Raw genomic sequence first — 8,676 nt, forward strand, 5'->3', positions numbered from 1 at the left:
GTCTATTGGATAGAAGACTAGAGGCAGAAATATAGAAGAAGAAGAAGGGTGAAAATCAAACCCCAGCACCTGGCATTATCCACTGGAAATCCACTGGGACCCAACATAAGATGTCTGGTAAGGAGGGCACGAAAACTTCCAGAATTCCTTCTAAACCATGAAGCCACCTGAAGAGGATGCCCTTTTTGCTCTATTCTCAAAGGTGGTAGGACTGTCATGCCACACCAGGGAATCACTTGCAGCTCCTCATGGATGCAGCTAAGGACTGTGTATCAACTCTAGAAACGCCACTCAGCCTCCAGCCCATGCAGGAGGTGTGTGCTGGGAGCCACTTTTCTCAGGAAGCCTCACACACCTCTCAGTTTCCGCGTATCCATTGCTGAATTCTGCAAAGCCCCCTCTCCTATAGAAACCCATGATGTCTATCATAAACTTAAGTCCTCTCACCATGCACAGAGATACATGCACCCTAGCACACAGGAGAGGTGGCTCTCTCCGAGTTCGAGGCCAGCTGTGTCTACAAATGGAGTTGCAGGACAGCTAGGGCTATGCAGAAAGACCCTGTCTTGAAGAAGGTGATGGTGGTGGTGGGCAAGTATTTCAGCGCTGCTGAATGAGGGCCATTCAGCTTGGCTGGGCCAGGGAAGGTCAAACGAACTGCAAAGGAAAAGTACTGCTGGTTTCCTTACTAGGCAGGAGGCCTTCCAATTTTAGAAAAAGGAGAAAGCCGGAGTGGATTGTTTAGTGGGGAACAAGGTAGGGAGATAGGTAGGAACCATTGAAAATGGAACTGACGGGTCAAAGTTTCACTGGGGGGAAGATTGGCAAGCATAGAAGTCACATCCCAGGCTGGTGCAAGAAAAGACAGACTTCCTTTAATTAGAACGGGGAAGGGAAAGCTGACTTAAGGCACAAGGGACTCAACTTAAACTCTGTTACTGAAAAGCGCCTGTCCAATGACCTTCATGGTAAAATATCCTCGGCTAAATAACAGAGCCAGCTCTTTAAAAATATTTTACTGTGCAAGCACTGCTGTGGATTCGACTTAAGGAAGTCCTTAGTGTTTCCTTCCTGAGGTTTGGGCCAGAAAATCTCATTCGCTCATAACCCAAACAGGGCTTCAGAGCTTGCCAGCACATACTGGGTCCCTGCTAAGTGTGCAGAAGTTGACCAGCATGACTCTGGGTGTCCCAGAGTGCAGCCTTGCAGGCTACATGGAGCACGGGGGAGGGGAGGCGGCTCCCACAGGGAGGGGCGCCCCTCAAGTTTACAGCAAGCCATTCACATGCAAACGTGTTTTATTTTCGGGTTTTAAATGGAGATACTAAAAACAGGGTTCAAAGGAGGATTCGAGGAACACTTAAGAAGTTCAGTCTCTATTCTGCATAGCAATTAGGAGCAGCTAGGTATTTAAAAACATCTACAAATTTTTCTTTTGTAGGCTTGCCGCAAATGGAGTACAGCAGGCACTTTCAGAAGGGCGGAGAGGAGGTTAGGACATCTCTAAAACGCTATCACTCTTTGTCTTCCGAAAGCGCACCCATTCCAGATATAACCCTGCCCTGGTAACAACGCTGCACCTAACAAAGACACTACCTGAAAAAGCACAAGCCTCGCTTTTCCTGCAGGCAGCCTTGGTACTTGAAGAAATGGGCCTATTTCTTATAGCTTTCTAGGAGACAAATGATAAATACTTCGGGATGGATGTTGCAGGGGACAAGCCCAAAGGCTCCACAAATGTGAGGGAAAAATTCTATACATCTGCAAGCCTGAACTGCTTCGGAAAGGGTTAAGATTATGTAGGAAGATCCAGTAGATTGGTTTCTGTGCGGGGGTGGGGGATGATTCAGGTGCTAGCCTGGGCTTGATCAGTGAAGTTGGCTGTGAGGTGAGACTGGCAACCGCCATGATTGACTGGGGCAGTTGGGATGCTTACCTGGAGACGGGCACCTCGGTACCCTTACTCTTTCTTCTCCCAGAAGATCTTGCTGTTGATCAAGGATGTCTGCATCCGGGAAGGTTGACTGACTTGGATCATGGGGAAGGAAAAAAATGAAAAGGTTTTCCAGGCTTGGTTTTGATATCTGGCCTAAAGAAAAACACACACGGATCCCACCCTCAGGAGAAGGAAGGAACTTGGAGGGAGTAGCTGCAAAGATGCGTCATCTGAAGTCTCAGGTTTCCGGCTTGATTTTACCAGCTCCTAGCCCACCATCCACCCACCCATCCATTTCCTTCCCAATCTCAGGAGAGGCAGTCGCCAGTTTGGGGTTTATATTTAACTCTGCAAATCTTGGCGAAGGAGATCTCCGTTCCATTCTCCTCCACCATGGCCACCCTCCCTCTCACCATCTAAACACACTGGATCAGTGCTTCTAAACCATCCACGGAAAAGAGGGGGGCTCTCATGGCTGCCACAGAGGCCTCACATTTTTACCTCCAGTTTCTCTTACCAGCCACCTCCAATCAAATTGGGTCAGGCTTCATAAAGTAAGCTTCTCACAAACTGGCAGCAGCCCCGCTTCATTTGAAGAGGATGGAACATGGCATAAGATTGTCTCTCACCTTGTGGATTGCAAGGGTGGCTCAGAGGCTAAGGGCACCGCTGTTCTTCCAGACCACGAAGATTCCATTCCCAGCCCTCACATGGTGGCTCACAACAATCTGTAACTCCAGTTCCAGGGTGTCTAACACCTTCTTCTAGCCTCCAAGGGCACCATGCAGGTACGTGGTACACAGACATACATGCAGGCAAAACACCCATACCCATAAGAAAGAGGGAGAGAGAGAGAGAGAGAGAGAGAGAGAGAGAGAGAGAGAGAGAGAGAGAGATTCTCTCTCTCAATTAGAATCTCAATTAGACTCTCAATAAGAGCAATGAGAGATTCTCTTTCTCTCTCAATCTAAAATAAAAAAGTCTTATCTTCACTTACCTTCACCATGGTGGCGACAGGGTAGTGCATCTGGACGTGGCAGGAGATGGGGTGGGGATGGAATAATATTTCATAGTCCATAAATCCCAGTACAGTAACTGTGGATGACAATAAGTAAAGAGAATTTTAATGATAACTATGCCATTTGACCTGATTTGATCATCATTGCACATTGCATATATGTATAGAAACACAGCATATATAAATAAATAGGTACATTTTTTAAAATTTAAATAGTAAGGATGCCCATTGAGAAGTAGAGACTATGCTACTGAATAATTTCCATGATCTGATTTGATCCTCACGTGTGTACATTCAAAGAGTTCATATTCTATGTATTATAAACGAGACTATTTAAGGCTGAAGAAATCACAGCCCTGGGCCAGTGTCGGGAGATCAGGACTTTTTCCCTATGTAGACTTCTCCCTTTGATAAAGGTCGTGATTTTAGGACAGCACAGAATTCCCAACCCGGAAACCATTCTAGAAAGGGTGTCATTGTGCGGAAAGGGTCCTGGCAAGCACCAGTAACAGAACAATTTTTATGCCTGTTGCAGACATTGCTGAATCGGGTAGAAGGAAGAATTCTGACACATGTTGAATATATAGCAAACACATTATTAATAGCCTTTCCTTATATGTTTTTCATTTCTGTCCACTGGTTTGTCTGAGTCCAAGGGGCAAGTAACTGGACCTTGGTGGTCTTTCCAGGTATGAGAAGGGCAGCTGATCTAGGTATCTTTCCTCCTCCTACCATTTTGGATATCTGCCCTGTTATATGAAGGGTTCTTTTGGAATGCATCATACTGATCAGTGACCCTAGAGGGCTTTCTCAAGTTACAACATTTACCCCTTTCTCTTTCTCATCAATAGCTTCAATAAAATACTCAGGACTGAATGATACCCAACTCATTGCCTAAGGAACACCAGATCTGATGAGAGAGGAACATAACCCCAAGCATTCTTATGAACCTGACATTTGTCTGCTGCCAGCATGAGCTTGCTAGCTATTCCTTCTCTCTTGCTGTCCTGGGTCTCCTGGGCCCCAATTCAATGCTTTTTCAGTTGTGCTGAGTGGTGAGGACCCCATCACGCCAAACAGGAGCCTTGCCAAACCTGCAGGATGTTACCTGTAATGGTTGTTTTGTCTCTTTAAGAGACAAGTCACACCCACTCCCTCCCCCATCTGCTGAGGCAGGCTGATCTTCAGTTTCTGGCCTGAGCTCACTCTCTTTTCTGTCTTCCTCTCGGAAAGTCAGCTTCGCTTCTGCCTCCCTCCCCACTTCTCTGCTTCCCCCTCTCTGTCTCTTTCTCCTCTTCTCTCTCTCTCTCTCTCTCTCTCTCTCTCTCTCTCTCTCTCCCTCCCTCCCCTCCTCCCTTCCCTCTCCATAACCCCCTGAATAAATATTCAACTTCAGTCTGCATGTCCTGTCTATGTCTCCATGTCTCTGTCTCCTGCCCACCCATCATGTGTCTCCCTGCCTGGGACCAGCCACTGCTTGGGGACTGGCAGCCGTCTCTGCCGAGGACTGGCTGCTCCCAGAGAGCCCCCGCTTGCCGCCACATGGCCCGCCACCGCCGCTCAGGTCACCGCTCTGGGATTAGCAGCCATCTCGGCTTGGGACTGGTTGCTCCCAGGGCCCGCTGTCTGCCGCCACATGGCCCGCTACCACCATTTGGGACCTACAGCATTTCTAAAAAAATCATAAAATTACCTACTTAGAAGGCATTTTGGGAACCATGACTGCTTGCACAGGGAAAAATTACTGCCCTTTAAATGAAGGTTAATGGAACCTTCCAGGGTCCGTTGTTCTTGCTGACTTTGTGCTTGCTTGTTTGTTTCTAATAAAGCTCCACCACCTCTGCAGCCCATCGAAACTTACAAGGAACCAGTATCCAGCTCAAGACACCGACTAGCTCTTTTGGGGTGACCTGGAATAAGCTTTCCTTATTTTAATATTAAACTCTCTACCTAATGGTGCTCCATATTTGTTTTCTGATCATGTGATGGATGACCTCAAATTGAGCATGCACAGTCTTTCCCGAGTAAGTAAAAGCTTCCGGCTTGGCGTGTGGGGAGGCAGTGCCTTGAGAATCCTCTCCAGCGTATTGCTCGTCTGCAGCAAGTAAACCTTCCTTCATTATTTTCTCTCTTGCTGGTGCGTGGGCTTTGCACTTACCAGGGGGCGAACCCTTGCATTTTTAGGAGAAGACAGGTAATCAATTCCTAAATTCCTCCACAACCCCGTCATAGGGACACAGATTCACCCACCCATCTATTGACCTGTGCCTCCCACTGGTATGCCTTCATCATGAATAGAATTCCACATTTTTCCCCCAACCATGTTAGTCTAGCAGCAAAATAGTCCAAGCAAACAGAAATGCTTTGGGGAGACTCATAAGACAGACAGCTCAAGGGAGGAGGATCATTAGCACAAAGGCCTTCATAACAAAACTAGCCCAGGTTAGCTTTCAATTTCTCTGGCTGCTGGTTGTGCACTCTTCACCTCTCAGAGCCTTAACTGTCTGCATCTACAAGCCGTAGGAACTGTGAGACCATGTCTATGGTCTCTAGTCCTGGTCTTCACATCGGTGACAAAGTCAATAAATACTGGCCCTTCTCCAGTCAGGGCTTCATAAAGCATTTGAGCCATTTCTTTTACCCGAATATGTTACCATGAGAGATAACATTCAGCTCAGTTTAATATACTTTATATTAGCAATAGTATATTAATTTATATCAATATTTTATTACTACACAACAGTAATGATGTGTTAATATTTCAGTATGTTAAACATTAATGACTATTTAATGTTGATTGAATATCTACCTGATGAATATTTAGAGGGTGTCTACTATGTGCAGAACTCGAAGGTCATTGGCCTGTGTTTTTATTTTTGTTTGGTTTTTGTTTTTTAGAGGCTTAAACAGGTTGACCAAACATTTAGCCTTGTTCGTTCAACACATACACAGCAGCAAGTCCCAAACCGGAAGGCCAGTTCTGAAATGTGACAGAGGGGCCTAGAGAAAACAACAGGCTGAGCTGGAAAGCTGAGATGAGCAGGTTCACGAGTGGGGACAGTGGCCAGGACTTTGAATACTGTGGTGGAGGAAATCAGAATCCTTTTTTTTCAGCTGCCACGTTTCTCCTCACAGCCATTTCATGATATATAAAATAGCTATGGGAAAAAAAACTTTTATATAAATCTTTTTTCCTCCTCAGAGGACTCTGACAGTGCAGTCTCCCCAACATCAAACATTCCCATGAAAAATTAAAAATCCAGTCAATCAACCAGCTGTTTCTAAATATACAAAAATATGGTACAAACCATCTGAGTTTTCACTCTCTGGTTGAAGAAATACATCATTTAGACAGAGCCTAAAGCACATCTTGTTCATCACTCACTGGGAAAAAAAAATAGCATTTCTTTGGTACTCAGGAAAAAAAAATATTAACAGCAAAATTCTTCCATTAGACCACTCAAGGACACACCTGTGCTCAAAGCAGACCCTCTGGTGCTGTGAGGCCGACCCAGAATCTGAGCGAGAGAGCAGGGTGGGCAGGGCCGCTGTGCGGGGGGCGGCTTCGCTGGCTGTGCTCCATAGCCCCCTCACTCGTCATGTGGTGGAGGGACGCCTTTTGCGGTGTTTTCTGGAATGGAAATGATCCACAGCTGGAGGTAAGGGGGGACTTCGGAAAAACCTGCCTCCTGGACCCCAAACAAGCAAATGCAGCTGTGTCATGGCTCAAGGTGACTTCCCAAGCTTACTCATTTACTTACCGGCGGAATTAGTAAGGAACTCTGGCTCCTGCGCCGTTCAAGTCTCTTTAATGATCTCCGTTGTAAAAAGCTTTGCACTTCAGAGATTTATGCTTCGGGTTATGTGTTCATCAGCTTGCTGTCACTGTGACAAAATATTTGAGACAGGCAACTCAACAGAGGGGAGATTTATATGGCTCGTGGCCGCTTACGTTCAATCCGTGCTTGCCTTGGGCCTGTCCTGAGACAGGACTCTCTAGCGGGAAGCACATGGCAGAGCCAAGCTGCTAAACTCATGGAGGCCGGAAGGAGGGAGAGAAGGAGAATGTTTTTAAAGCCTGTGAGAGCTAGTTTTTGTTAACTTGACACACATCTAGGTGTCCCCAGGAAGAGGTTATCTCAATTGGGGAATTGCCTCTCTCAGATTGGCTTGTAGGCATGTCTGTGGGGTGTTTTTCTTGATTAGCAATTGATGTTGGAGGACCCATCCCATTGTGAGCTGTGCCATCCCTGAGCAGATGGGCCTGGACCATATAACAAAGGTATCTGAGCAAGCCAGGGGAAGCAAGCCAGTAAGCAGCATTCCTCTGTGGTCTCTCCCAAGTTTTTTGGTTTTTTTTTTTTTAATTTTTGGTCATGCTTTTCTTTTCTTTTTTTTTCTTCTTCTTCTTTTTTTTTTTTAAATCACAGCAATTGAAAGCAAGCTAGAATAGGTCCCAATATTTCCTTTAAGAGCACAGCCCCAATGATCGAACTTTCCTCCCGTAGGGGGTCTACCCCTCAAAGGTTTCACTATCTCCCAGCAACACCACACGTTGGCATTTAGCCCATGAGGCTTTGGGGGACATTTGTGATCCAAACTGTAAACAAGTTGAGGAGTGAAGCGGTAGAGATTGGTGAAGACAGCTTTCTCTGAGAGGTTTATTTACCCTGAAGACTATACAATTGAAATCTGGATATTGCTCATCACCGATAATGCTATTTCTCAAATTCAAGTTGCACAGATTATCAAATCGGCTAAAATGTCCATAAATGAGTGAATGAATAATGACAGTGTGGAACACATGCTTGAGAAAGTTTCGTACTGCCATAAAGAATGAAATGAGACCAGGCATGCTGGCACACCTTTAATTCCAGCACTCAGGAAGCAGAGGCGGGAGCATCTGTGTGAGTTCGAGGTCAGCCTGGTGTCTACATAGTGAGCTCCAGGACAGTCAGGTCTCATAGAGAAAACCTGTCAATAAATAAATAAATAAATAAAGCAAAAAACGCCTAGTAGACCAGGAGGAGGTGGTGATATGGTGGCTGCTCCAACTGCTCCGGAAACCCCAGGAGAATTGGCGCCTCGAAAGCCCATGTACATTTCTCTAAAACCTTGCTTGTAGTATGAGGACTGGCTTGTTGGGGTTTCTGTCCCTCCCAGTACCCCAACAGCCGGCAAGCAACAAAGAAAATCACACACAAGACTCCATAAGGTTATAAACTGATTGGCTCATTAGGTCAGGCTTCTTGTTAACTCTTATAACTTATATTAACCCATTATTCTCATCTATGTTAGCCATAATGGCTCCGTACCTTTCTCTGCTGGGCAAGTTACATGCTGCCTCTTCGGTGGTCTGTGCAGGAGTGACGGAGGGAGAGCTTCTGCTTCCAGAATACTCCCAGTCTCTTTGCTCCACCCCTACTTCCTGTCTGGCTTTCCCGCCTATACTGCCTGCCTGGCCAATCAGCGTTTTATTAAAATATGGTTGACAGAATACAGATAATTCTCCCGCACCACTTGCTTATGTCCAGACTCAACTCCCAGATCTATGTAGCCCGCCAGAAACTGTCCACTGTCCAGAGAAGCCTTCTCTGCCATCCTCCCCGACTAGGGTCATTGATGTCAGTGACCTCCAACCAATGCAGGATAACCAAGAAGTTTTCTGCCATGCCATGACCCACCAGCGTCCCACCGTGGAAAGTTCTGGAACTGCAGGCCA

General features: G+C 46.2%; 1 long non-coding RNA gene across 3 annotated transcripts; it reads right to left on the reverse strand.

Annotated features, from left to right (window-relative positions):
- Positions 1–1,280: 1,280 nt before the first annotated feature.
- LOC146890778 (uncharacterized) lies at positions 1,281–8,368 on the reverse strand. Of its 3 annotated transcripts, none has more exons than XR_014998321.2 (6): positions 8,270–8,368; positions 6,716–6,839; positions 6,427–6,585; positions 2,934–3,031; positions 2,566–2,700; positions 1,281–2,028 (listed from the first exon to the last, which is right to left on the reverse strand). It is a non-coding gene; the product is annotated as an uncharacterized LOC146890778 (long non-coding RNA). The 3 variants fall into 3 exon arrangements; XR_014998318.2 differs by having other exon boundaries at positions 1,281–2,089; XR_014998324.2 differs by lacking the exon at positions 6,427–6,585 and having other exon boundaries at positions 1,281–2,089.
- Between the last annotated feature and the right edge of the window lie 308 nt (positions 8,369–8,676).

Source organism: Myodes glareolus, chromosome 18 (assembly GCF_982192425.1).
Source record: "Myodes glareolus chromosome 18, mMyoGla1.1, whole genome shotgun sequence".
NCBI lineage: Eukaryota > Metazoa > Chordata > Mammalia > Rodentia > Cricetidae > Myodes > Myodes glareolus.